The 14054-nt window shown below is 46.1% G+C and overlaps 1 long non-coding RNA gene across 1 annotated transcript in view; it reads right to left on the reverse strand.

The window, feature by feature from the left end:
• Positions 1–14054, reverse strand: part of LOC138672137 (uncharacterized) — a 40424-nt gene that overhangs the window by 20524 nt on the left and 5846 nt on the right. Inside the window, exon 2 of the long non-coding RNA XR_011319601.1 lies at positions 12830–12888. This is a non-coding gene — a long non-coding RNA (uncharacterized lncRNA). The remainder of the gene's footprint in view (positions 1–12829; positions 12889–14054) is intronic.

Here is a 14054-nt window from a genome sequence, read left to right on the forward strand (position 1 = left end):
CTGAACTAACGGCACGGCGGTACACCCTTTGCGTCTCAGAGCTGCCAGCAAAAACGAATAGACAAGCTGGACAGAAAAAACAGCAACAAAAGCAAAGAAGCACTTATCTAAGCAAAGCAGCAGGCCACAGGAAAGATCCAGAAGCTCAGAACCAACACTGGAACATTGACAAGGAGCAAGGAAGACAGAATCAGGTGGAGTTAAATAACAAGGCAGCCAACGAGCTCACCAGAACACCTGAGGGAGGAAGCCCAGAAGCTGCAGTACCACTTGTGACCACAGGAGTGAATTCAGCCACAGAATTCACAACAGTACCCCCCCCTTGAGGAGGGGTCACCGAACCCTCACCAGAGCCCCCAGGCCGACCAGGATGAGCCACATGAAAGGCACGAACAAGATCTGGAGCATGGACATCAGAGGCAAAAACCCAGGAATTATCTTCCTGAGCATAACCCTTCCATTTAACCAGATACTGGAGTTTCCGTCTAGAGACACGAGAATCCAAAATTTTCTCCACAATATACTCCAATTCCCCCTCCACCAAAACAGGGGCAGGAGGCTCAACAGATGGAACCATAGGTGCCACGTATCTCCGCAACAACGACCTATGGAATACATTATGTATGGAAAAGGAGTCCGGGAGGGTCAGACGAAAGGACACAGGATTGAGAATCTCAGAAATCCTATACGGACCAATAAAACGAGGTTTAAATTTAGGAGAGGAAACCTTCATAGGAATATGACGAGAAGATAACCAAACCAGATCTCCAACACGAAGTCGGGGACCCACACGGCGTCTGCGATTAGCGAAAAGTTGAGCCTTCTCCTGGGACAAGGTCAAATTGTCCACTACCTGAGTCCAGATCTGCTGCAACCTGTCCACCACAGAATCCACACCAGGACAGTCCGAAGACTCAACCTGTCCTGAAGAGAAACGAGGATGGAACCCAGAATTGCAGAAAAATGGAGAGACCAAGGTAGCCGAGCTGGCCCGATTATTAAGGGCGAACTCAGCCAACGGCAAAAAGGACACCCAATCATCCTGGTCTGCAGAAACAAAACATCTCAGATATGTTTCCAAGGTCTGATTGGTTCGTTCGGTCTGGCCATTAGTCTGAGGATGGAAAGCCGAGGAAAAAGATAGGTCAATGCCCATCCTACCACAAAAGGCTCGCCAGAACCTTGAAACAAACTGGGAACCTCTGTCAGAAACAATATTCTCAGGAATGCCATGCAAACGAACCACATGCTGGAAGAACAAAGGCACCAAATCAGAGGAGGAAGGCAATTTAACCAAGGGCACCAGATGGACCATTTTAGAAAAGCGATCACAGACCACCCAAATGACTGACATCTTTTGAGAAACGGGAAGGTCAGAAATGAAATCCATCGAAATATGTGTCCAAGGCCTCTTCGGGACCGGCAAGGGCAAAAGCAACCCACTGGCACGTGAACAGCAGGGCTTAGCCCTAGCACAAATCCCACAGGACTGCACAAAAGTACGTACATCCCGTGACAGAGATGGCCACCAGAAGGATCTAGCCACTAACTCTCTGGTACCAAAGATTCCTGGATGACCAGCCAACACCGAACAATGAAGTTCAGAGATAACTTTACTAGTCCACCTATCAGGGACGAACAGTTTCTCGGCCGGACAACGATCAGGTTTATTAGCCTGAAATTTTTGCAACACTCGCCGCAAATCAGGGGAGATGGCAGACACAATGACTCCTTCCTTGAGGATACTCGCCGGCTCAGATAAACCCGGAGAGTCGGGCACAAAACTCCTAGACAGAGCATCCGCCTTCACATTTTTAGAGCCCGGAAGGTACGAAATCACAAAATCGAAGCGAGCAAAAAATAATGACCAACGGGCCTATCTAGGATTCAAGCGCTTGGCAGACTCGAGATAAGTAAGGTTCTTATGATCAGTCAATACCACCACGCGATGCTTAGCTCCTTCAAGCCAATGACGCCACTCCTCGAATGCCCACTTCATGGCCAGCAACTCTCGGTTGCCCACATCATAATTACGCTCAGCAGCAGAAAACTTCCTGGAAAAGAACGCACATGGTTTCAACACTGAGCAACCAGAACCTCTCTGTGACAAAACCGCCCCTGCTCCAATCTCAGAAGCATCAACCTCGACCTGGAACGGAAGAGAAACATCTGGTTGACACAACACAGGGGCAGAACAAAAACGACGCTTCAATTCCTGAAAAGCTTCCACAGCAGCAGAAGACCAATTAACCAAATCAGCACCCTTCTTGGTCAAATCGGTCAATGGTTTGGCAATGCTAGAGAAATTACAGATGAAGCGACGATAAAAATTAGCAAAGCCCAGGAACTTTTGCAGACTTTTCAGAGATGTCGGCTGAGTCCAATCCTGGATGGCTTGGACCTTAACCGGATCCATCTCGATAGTAGAAGGGGAAAAGATGAACCCCAAGAATGAAACTTTCTGCACACCGAAGAGACACTTAGATCCCTTCACGAACAAAGAATTAGCACACAGGACCTGGAAAACCATTCTGACCTGCTTCACATGAGACTCCCAATCATCTGAGAAGATCAAAATGTCATCCAAGTAAACAATCAGGAATTTATCCAGATACTCACGGAAGATGTCATGCATAAAAGACTGAAAAACAGATGGAGCATTGGCAAGTCCGAACGGCATCACTAGATACTCAAAATGACCCTCGGGCGTATTAAATGCCGTTTTCCATTCATCTCCTTGCCTGATTCTCACCAGATTATACGCACCACGAAGATCTATCTTAGTGAACCAACTAGCCCCCTTAATCCGAGCAAACAAGTCAGATAACAATGGCAAGGGATACTGAAACTTAACAGTGATCTTATTAAGAAGGCGGTAATCAATACACGGTCTCAGCGAACCATCCTTCTTGGCTACAAAAAAGAACCCTGCTCCCAGTGGTGATGACGATGGGCGAATATGTCCCTTCTCCAGGGATTCCTTCACATAACTGCGCATAGCGGTGTGTTCAGGCACGGATAAATTAAATAAACGACCTTTAGGGAATTTACTACCAGGAATCAAATTGATAGCACAATCACAATCCCTATGCGGAGGTAGGGCATCGGACTTGGGCTCTTCAAATACATCCTGATAATCAGACAAGAACTCTGGGACCTCAGAAGGAGTGGATGACGAAATAGACAAAAATGGAACATCACCATGTACCCCCTGACAACCCCAGCTGGATACCGACATAGAGTTCCAATCCAATACTGGATTATGGGTTTGTAGCCATGGCAACCCCAACACGACCACATCATGCAGATTATGTAGCACCAGAAAGCGAATAACTTCCTGATGTGCAGGAGCCATGCACATGGTCAGCTGGGCCCAGTACTGAGGTTTATTCTTGGCCAAAGGTGTAGCATCAATTCCTCTCAACGGAATAGGACACCGCAAAGGCTCCAAGAAAAACCCACAACGTTTAGCATAATCCAAATCCATCAGATTCAGGGCAGCGCCTGAATCCACAAACGCCATGACAGAATACGATGACAAAGAGCATATCAAGGTAATGGACAGAAGGAATTTGGATTGTACAGTACCAATGACGGCAGACCTATCGAACCGCTTAGTGCACTTAGGACAATCAGAAATAGCATGAGTGGAATCACCACAGTAGAAACACAGACCATTCAGACGTCTGTGTTCTTGCCGTTCAACTCTGGTCATAGTCCTATCGCACTGCATAGGCTCAGGTTTAATCTCAGACAATACCGCCAGATGGTGCACAGATTTACGCTCGCGCAAGCGACGACCGATCTGAATGGCCAAAGACATAGACTCATTCAAACCAGCAGTCATAAGAAAACCCACCATGACATCCTTAAGAGCCCCAGAGAGACCCCTTCTGAACAAAGCTGCCAGCGCAGATTCATTCCACAGAGTGAGTACTGACCACTTCCTAAATTTCTGACAATATACTTCTATATCATCCTGACCCTGGCACAAAGCCAGCAAATTTTTCTCAGCCTGATCCACTGAATTAGGCTCATCGTACAGCAATCCGAGCGCCAGGAAAAACGCATCGACACCACTCAATGCAGGGTCTCCTGGCGCAAGAGAAAATGCCCAGTCCTGAGGGTCGCCGCGCAAAAAAGAAATAATAATCAAAACCTGTTGAACTGAATTACCAGAAGAATGAGGTTTCAAGGCCAGAAATAGCTTACAATTATTTTTGAAGCTCAGAAACTTAGTTCTATCACCAAAAAACAAATCAGGAATAGGAATTCTTGGTTCTAGCATAGATTTCTGATCAATTATATCTTGAATCTTTTGTACATTTATAACGAGATTATCCATTGAAGAGCACAGAGCCTGAATATCCATGTCCACAGCTGTGTCCTGAAGCACCCTAATGTCTAGGGGAAAAAAAAGACTGAACACAGAGCTGAGAAAAAAAAATGATGTCAGAACTTCTTTTTTCCCTCTATTGAGAATCATTAGTTTTAGGCTCCTTGTACTGTTATGACTGCAATCCAGTAACACAGTGTGCCAGTAATCAGAGCACATACAGTGATTTGACAAAAACCCAAAAACAATAGAACGAGCTCTGAGACGTGGAATCTCTGTAGACCGCAATACCTGAACCTATCCTACACACAACTAAAGGCGGCTGTGGATTGCGCCTGACACTACCTATGCAACTCGGCACAGCCTGAGGAACTGACTAGCCTGAAGATAGAAATACAAGCCTGACTTGCCTCAGAGAAATACCCCAAAGGAAAAGGCAGCCCCCCACATATAATGACTGTTAGCAAGATGAAAAGACAAAACGTAGGGATGAAATAGATCCAGCAAAGTGAGGCCCGATGTTCTAGATAGAGCGAGGATAGCAAAGAGAACTTTGCAGTCTACAAAAAACCCTAAAGCAAAAAACCACGCAAAGGGGGCAAAAAGACCCACCGTGCCGAACTAACGGCACGGCGGTACACCCTTTGCGTCTCAGAGCTGCCAGCAAAAACGAATAGACAAGCTGGACAGAAAAAACAGCAACAAAAGCAAAGAAGCACTTATCTAAGCAAAGCAGCAGGCCACAGGAAAGATCCAGAAGCTCAGAACCAACACTGGAACATTGACAAGGAGCAAGGAAGACAGAATCAGGTGGAGTTAAATAACAAGGCAGCCAACGAGCTCACCAGAACACCTGAGGGAGGAAGCCCAGAAGCTGCAGTACCACTTGTGACCACAGGAGTGAATTCAGCCACAGAATTCACAACAGATAATCAGCTGGACAAGGAAACAATGAACAAATAATAACTATCAGGAACTTAGCTTCTGCTGGAGAAGACAGGTCACCAGAAAGATCCAAGAGCGAACTGAACCAATGCAGGAACATTGACAGCTGGCATGGAGTAACGATCTGAGTGGAGTTAAATAGAGCAGCCAACCAAAGGATAAACCACGTCACCTGTGTAAGGAACCTCAGAAGCAGCAGCTTCACTCACAGCAACCAGAGGGAGTCCATGGACAGAACTCGCCGAAGTACCATTCACGACCACAGGAGGGAGTTCGACAACAGAATTCACAACAGTACCCCCCCCTTGAGGAGGGGTCACCGAACCCTCACCAGAGCCCCCAGGCCGATCAGGATGAGCCAAATGAAAGGCACAAACTAGATCAGCAGCATGAACATCAGAGGCAAAAACCCAGGAATTATCTTCCTGACCATAACCCTTCCACTTGACCAGGTACTGGAGTTTCCGTCTCGAAACACGAGAATCCAAAATCTTCTCCACCACATACTCCAACTCCCCCTCAACCAACACCGGGGCAGGAGGATCAACGGAGGGAACCATAGGCTCCACGTATCTCCGCAACGACCTATGGAACACATTATGGATGGCAAAAGAAGCTGGAAGGTCCAAACGAAATGACGCAGGATTAAGAACTTCAGAAATCTTATATGGCCCAATGAAACAAGGCTTAAACTTAGGAGAGGAAACCTTCATAGGAACATGACGAGATGACAACCAAACCAAATCCCCAACACGAAGTCGGGGACCAACACAGCGCCGGCGGTTAGCGAAACGTTGAGCCTTCTCCTGGGACAATGTCAAATTGTCCACCACATGAGTCCAAATCTGCTGCAACCTGTCCACCACCGTATCCACACCAGGACAGTCCGAAGGCTCAACCTGCCCTGAAGAGAAACGAGGATGGAAACCAGAATTACAGAAAAAAGGAGAAACTAAAGTAGCCGAGCTGGCCCGATTATTAAGGGCGAACTCAGCCAAAGGCAAGAAGGACACCCAATCATCCTGATCAGCAGAAACAAAGCATCTCAGATATGTTTCCAAAGTCTGATTAGTTCGTTCGGTTTGGCCATTAGTCTGAGGATGGAAAGCCGAAGAAAAAGACAAATCAATGCCCATCTTAGCACAAAAGGACCGCCAAAACCTCAAAACAAACTGTCCGAGACGATGTTCTCTGGAATGCCATGCAAACGAACCACATGCTGGAAAAACAATGGCACCAAATCAGAGGAGGAAGGCAATTTAGACAAGGGTACCAAATGGACCATCTTAGAGAAGCGATCACAAACCACCCAAATGACCGACATCCTTTGAGAAACAGGGAGATCAGAAATAAAATCCATGGAAATATGCGTCCAGGGCCTCTTCGGGACCGGCAAGGGCAAAAGCAACCCACTGGCACGAGAACAGCAGGGCTTAGCCCGAGCACAAGTCCCACAGGACTGCACAAAAGAACGCACATCCCGTGACAAAGAAGGCCACCAAAAGGATCTAGCCACCAAATCTCTGGTACCAAAGATTCCAGGATGACCAGCCAACACCGAACAATGAACCTCAGAGATAACTCTACTAGTCCATCTATCAGGGACAAACAGTCTCTCCGCTGGACAACGGTCAGGTCTATCAGCCTGAAACTTCTGCAGCACGCGCCGCAAATCAGGGGAGATGGCAGCCAAAATTACCCACTCTTTAAGAATACCCGTCGGCTCCGGAACACCCGGAGAGTCAGGCACAAAACTCCTTGACAGGGCATCAGCCTTCACATTCTTAGATCCCGGAAGGTATGAAACTACAAAATCAAAAACGGGAGAAAAAGAGCGACCATCGAGCCTGTCTAGGATTCAACCGTTTGGCAGACTCGAGATAAGTCAAATTCTTGTGATCCGTCAAGACCACCACGCAATGTTTAGCTCCTTCAAGCCAATGTCGCCACTCCTCGAATGCCCACTTCATGGCCAACAACTCTCGATTGCCAACATCATAATTGCGCTCAGCAGGCGAGAATTTTCTAGAAAAGAAGGCACATGGTTTCATCACCGAGCCATCAGAACTTCTTTGCGACAAAACAGCCCCTGCTCCAATCTCAGAAGCATCAACCTCGACCTGAAACGGGAGCGAAACATCTGGCTGGCACAACACAGGGGCAGAAGAAAAACGACGCTTCAACTCCTGAAAAGCCTCTACAGCCATAGAGGACCAATTGACCACATCAGCACCTTTCTTGGTCAAATCAGTCAACGGTTTAGCAATACTAGAAAAATTAGGGATAAAGCGATGGTAAAAATTAGCAAAGCCCAGGAACTTCTGCAGGCTCTTCACAGATGTCGGCTGAGTCCAATCATAAATGGCCTGAACTTTAACAGGGTCCATCTCGATAGTAGAAGGGGAAAAATGAAACCCAAAAATGAAACCTTCTGAACTCCAAAGAGACACTTTGACCCCTTCACAAACAAGGAATTCGCACGAAGGACCTGGAACACCATTCTGACCTGCTTCACATGAGACTCCCAATCATCCGAAAAGACCAAAATGTCATCCAAATATACAATCATGAATCTATCCAGGTACTCTCGAAAGATGTCATGCATAAAGGACTGAAACACAGATGGAGCATTAGAAAGCCCGAATGGCATAACCAGGTACTCAAAATAGCCCTCGGGCGTATTAAATGCTGTTTTCCATTCATCGCCCTGTTTAATTCGCACAAGATTATACGCCCCTCGAAGATCTATCTTGGTGAACCAACTACCCCCCTTAATCCGAGCAAACAAATCAGACAGCAGCGGAAAAGGATACTGAAATTTGACTGTGATCTTATTAAGAAGGCGGTAATCAATACAAGGTCTCAAAGAGCCATCCTTCTTGGCCACAAAAAAGAACCCTGCTCCCAATGGTGACGACGACGGGCGAATATGACCCTTCTCCAAGGATTCCTTTATATAACTCCGCATAGCGGCGTGCTCTGGCACAGATAAATTAAACAGACGGCCCTTAGGAAACTTACTACCAGGAATCAAATTAATAGCACAATCGCAATCCCTATGAGGAGGTAGGGCACCGGACTTGGGCTCTTCAAATACATCCCGGTAATCTGATAAAAACTCAGGGACTTCAGAAGGAGTGGAAGGCGAAATTGACAACAATGGAACATCACCATGTACCCCCTGACAACCCCAGCCGGACACAGACATAGATTTCCAATCTAACACTGGATTATGGACCTGTAGCCATGGCAACCCCAAAACGACCAAATCATGCAGATTATGCAACACCAAAAAGCGAATATCCTCCTGATGTGCAGGAGCCATGCACATGGTCAATTGAGTCCAGTACTGAGGCTTATTCTTGGCCAAAGGCGTAGCATCAATTCCTCTCAATGGAATAGGATACTGCAAGGGCTCCAAGAAAAAACCACAGCGCCTGGCAAACTCCAAGTCCATCAAATTCAGGGCAGCGCCTGAATCCACAAATGCCATAACAGAATAGGACAACAGAGAGCAAATCAGAGTAACGGACAAAAGAAATTTAGACTGTACAGTACCAATGGTGGTAGACCTAGCGAACCGCTTAGTGCGCTTAGGACAATCGGAGATAGCATGAGTGGATTCACCACAGTAAAAACACAGCCCATTCCGACATCTGTGTTCTTGCTGTTCAGCTCTGGTCAAAGTCCTATCACACTGCATAGGCTCAGGCCTATGCTCAGAGAATACCGCCAGATGGTGCACAGCTTTGCGCTCACGCAAGCGCCGATCGATCTGAATGGCCAAGGACATAGACTCATTCAGACCAGCAGGCGTGGGAAATCCCACCATGACATCCTTAAGGGCTTCAGAAAGACCCTTTCTGAAAATTGCCGCCAGGGCACACTCATTCCACTGAGTAAGCACAGACCACTTTCTAAACTTCTGGCAGTACACCTCCGCTTCATCCTGACCTTGACACAAAGCCAGCAAGATTTTCTCTGCCTGATCCACGGAATTTGGTTCATCATAAAGCAATCCAAGCGCCAGAAAAAACGCATCAACATCACGCAATGCAGGATCTCCTGGCGCAAGGGAAAATGCCCAGTCTTGAGGGTCACCACGCAACAAAGAAATAATGATTTTTACTTGTTGAACGGGGTCACCAGAGGAGCGGGGTTTCAAAGCTAGAAACAGTTTACAATTATTTTTGAAATTCAGAAACTTAGATCTATCCCCAGAAAATAAATCAGGAATAGGAATTCTAGGCTCTAACATAGAATTCTGAACCACAAAATCTTGAATGTTTTGTACCATTGCAGTGAGATGATCCACACAAGAGGACAGACCTTGAATGTCCATCTCTACACCTGTGTCCTGAACCACCCAAAGGTTTAGGGGAAAAGAAAGACAAAACACAGTGCAAAGAAAAAAAAATGGTCTCAGAGCTTCTCTTATCCCTCTATTGAGATGCATTAATACTTTGGGCCAGCTGTACTGTTATGACCTGGTGGTTAGGAGCACCCGGCACGACCTGATAGTTAAACTCACACAGGATAAGCTCTGGGATGTGGGAGCTCTGCTGACCGCAGGCCCTAATCCTATCACAACAACTAGAAATAGCCGTGGAGCGTTCCTGACTCTCCCTAGACGCCTCTTCACAGCCTAAGAGCTAGCTAGCCCTAGAGATAGAAAATAAAGCCTACCTTGCCTCAGAGAAATTCCCCAAAGGAAAAGGCAGCCCCCCACATATATTGACTGTGAGTAAAGATGAAAGTCACAAACGCAGAAATGAAACAGGTTTCAGCAAAGGGAGGCCAGACTTACCAAACAGGCAGAGGATAGGAAATGCATCTTTGCGGTCAGCACAAAAACTACAAAAGACCACGCAGAGTGTGCAAAAAGACCTCCGCACCGACTAACGGTGCGGAGATGCCACTCTGCATCCCAGAGCTTCCAGCTAGCAAGACAAAATCATGATAATCAGCTGGACAAGGAAACAATGAACAAATAATAACTATCAGGAACTTAGCTTCTGCTGGAGAAGACAGGTCACCAGAAAGATCCAAGAGCGAACTGAACCAATGCAGGAACATTGACAGCTGGCATGGAGTAACGATCTGAGTGGAGTTAAATAGAGCAGCCAACCAAAGGATAAACCACGTCACCTGTGTAAGGAACCTCAGAAGCAGCAGCTTCACTCACAGCCACCAGAGGGAGTCCATGGACAGAACTCGCCGAAGTACCATTCACGACCACAGGAGGGAGTTCGACAACAGACTTCACAACAGTCTGATGGCACTAAAGGAGTTCTGACCAGGTATCACAAACACACATGACACTCCACACTCCGGCCACCTGGGGGAGTGGTTCTATCTAGTAGGCCACTCTTCACACTCTGGTAAAACTGGGGGTTGGACAGGAAGTTAGACAGAAAGAGCCCGGGAGAGTTCGGGAGAGGACCTGTCAGGGGTGGGATCCTGACAGCGGTCTAGAAAGAGAACAGATCGTTACGGAGCCGCGCCTGCACTACCTTGCGGCGGTATTCTAAGAAAGGACACGAAGCGAAGTTGATTGTGGAGAAGTGAGAAGTGGGATCACAGTGTAAAGGAGATAGAGCCAGTAGGAGTCGTGCCGTGAGACCGAGGCAACATCCTTCTGAGGCGCATAGCGGTGGCCGGAGCACTAAGAAAGTAAGAGACTTTACGCATTACTTCAACACAGCAAGACAGTTGATTATAGGTTGGCTGTCTCACGTAAATCACCTAAGCAGACAAGGGAGGCAACTGTGGGAGAGGGGCGTCTCTAGGGTCCCAAAATAACTCCAGGCCTACCCGTCATACGGGTGCGTCCTAACCATATCATCTGGGGGACGAAGAGAGAGAGAAAGAACAACGAACACAGACACAACAGTTGTGAGGACTATCCCGTGGTGCTCAGCAGGGAAGGACTACAACACACAGGCGCTAGTTGGTAGGCACTGATTTCCACCTGCAAAGGAAACTCTGGATGTGCCTTCGGATCGGCTGATCTCAGCCAGCCCTGTTAGCAGTGCTCTGGATTGCGGATCCCAAAGCCTTCAGTAAAGAGGTAAAGAGACTGCAACCCTGTGTCCTTGTTATTCATCTCGCCTCGCACCACGCATCACACCATCACCTTTCATTGGGCGCCCCTTAGCAGGGTCACGGACCGGGTCTAGCTACCATGACGACCCCAATACAGAGACTGAGGGGCCCGGTATCGAGAACCCGTGGCCCTGTGTCTGGGGGCGCTCCAACTGCAGTGCTTCATCCCCCACAAAAGCATATATGAGCGGGGTATTCTAGCTGGAAACGTCTATTGCCTATCCAATGAATTAGGTTATAAATGCTGAGATGGTAGCAGGACTAACTGCTAGGATGACATTAATTGCCAGGATACTACATATAATGCTTATAGAAGTGTCCGACTTTCCCCAAACAGATTTTTGGGGGAACAAGGACCATAAAAATGTAATTTGAACATGTCCAATCAGTTGTTCTTGATGGAGATAAGCCACCATCTGAGTGGTTTGGTAGCAGGCTCTTCCCAATGAAAACACAGTAGAGTGCATGTGTATGGTGAGGGAGAATTTTAGGCTGAATGCACAACTGGCCGACTGCTATCAAAACTGTATCTGCACATTTTAGGGTAAATGGAACCTGTCACCAACATTGTGGCACCCAATCTATTCATAATCGAATGCAGAGCATGGCAATGACCGACATTTATTAGTATATGGTGGTAAAAACGTTCCTGTGAATTAAGAAAATTTGGTGGTCTCCTTCATACAAGTGTCTTCCTTTAAGCCTCTATCCGACCTCAAACCTTGTTCCCTCCCACTTATCGCACTTTTGTTTCTGAAATCTCAGAAGACTAGAGTGGAAGCTTGTACAGCAATTCTCTTGAACGCCGGGGAGCCGGGGTGCGTACATTGGAGAGGCGACAGAAACCCTCGATGACATCAGCTAGCTGGCAAAAATGTTCTCAGCAGATTCGAGAAGAACGGTCAACTTACTGGGGCAAGGTGCTTTCCTAACTCATGAATACATTGGATTGTGCCCCAGGATTTAACACGCAGCAAACTCATATCACTTCATTTATATACAGGTAAATCAAAAGAGAAAAGTAGAATGGCACTAAGAAACAGTATACTTACTAGTGGAGTAGGTGGACTCTGAGTCAGCCACAACTTACTGGGTGAGATCACGGTGATGAAGGTGCTTACTTGAAGAAACACACATGTAGTAATCCAAGAATGAAGAAAAAAGCAGCAACACTCCATTTATCGTGTCATAAAAACCTGAGTCCTTTATTTACGAATACTTTCCATGGATAAGGTGTATAAGGCCAAAATAATTTGTGAAGGTATTGTACATTTATTAGAGACAGAAATACTGAGGAGCTGCTATTTTTGTGGTCTACATGTCAGCATGAGCCAAAATGGAAGTTATAAGTGCCCTATCAAGCTGAACTCTATAGTCACCTGGAATATTGCTCTGGTTTATGCCACGAGTGGCTTGTAGAAAATAAAAAAAATCCATACTTACAGTTGGGGCCAAAAGTATTGACACCCCTGTAATTCTGTCAGATAATACTCAGTTTCTTCCTGAAAATGATTGAAAACACAAATTATTTGGTATTATTGTCTTCATTTAATTTGTCTTAAATGAAAAAAACAACAAAAGAGTTGAAATTGTGACTTGGGGATAGACCGAATCATAGAAGGAGGATGGAGGCTTTGAAAATGTAATAGACTATTATGGTCAGTAAGTTTAGTATAAATGTCCTATATCAAATTGCCATGAGTGTCCTTGAGAATCAATTTATCTAAAAAAATGATTTTGTGAGGGTTGTTAGGCATACTGAAGGTCAAATTGCTTCAAGAGGAGTTGAGGAATTCAAAGAAGGTATTAAGGGACTCCAATGGGCCCCCATATGCAAAAAATGTCGTCAATATACCGCCTCCACAGTAGAGAGTGTTTGGTACAGAACGTTGGGATAGACAACAAATTTGCAGATATGTAACAATTAGCATATGGGGTGTCACATTAGAGCTCATAGCTGTGACTTGAAGGTAAAATGTATCCTGGAAAAGAAAGTAATTTTTAGTGAAAATTATTGTAAGTAGTTTGATGCAAAACTCAGAGATTTCAGGATGAACGTGTGATTTTTTTTTCAGTAAATATATTTATTGAAATTTTAAACAGGAAAAACAATAAAACGAATCATTACAATGTCCAGAGCTATACATTATGCCTCTGAGAACACAGCACAAGTGTAGTTGAACAAGGACTCTGGCACATAAAGGGTACATGCTTCTCATCTTGAGAATCACCTCGGAACATTGATACAGGATACAGAACCTGTAAGAAAAGCAATTGTAGAGATAGGAGAAAAAGAAAGAAAGAGAAGAAGAGAGAGAAAAAAAAGGGGGGGGGGGGAATGGGGAAGAAGGGGGGATTAAGGGAGACCCAGCAATGTATACGCCCACGTATTGAGAATTATGAGTATGTACGCAGCCAAGTCAGGAACCCTGTGCTTTCCTTGAAGGATTGCCAGAGGAACCAGGTGCGTCCCTGGACATATGCAGCATCACCATCACCCGCCACCAGCGACTCTAGACGATGTAATCTATCCATTTCAGCTATCCATTCCTCCGTGGAGGGGACCTCAGTGGACCTCCAATGTCGGGGAATAACTGCCCTAGCAGCTATGAGGCAAAATCTCAGTATCCCCTTTTTAACGGAAGCTATCGAACTGGGTATCAGGGAC

This window comes from Ranitomeya imitator, chromosome 3 (assembly GCF_032444005.1).
Source record: "Ranitomeya imitator isolate aRanImi1 chromosome 3, aRanImi1.pri, whole genome shotgun sequence".
In the NCBI taxonomy this organism is placed as follows: domain Eukaryota; kingdom Metazoa; phylum Chordata; class Amphibia; order Anura; family Dendrobatidae; genus Ranitomeya; species Ranitomeya imitator.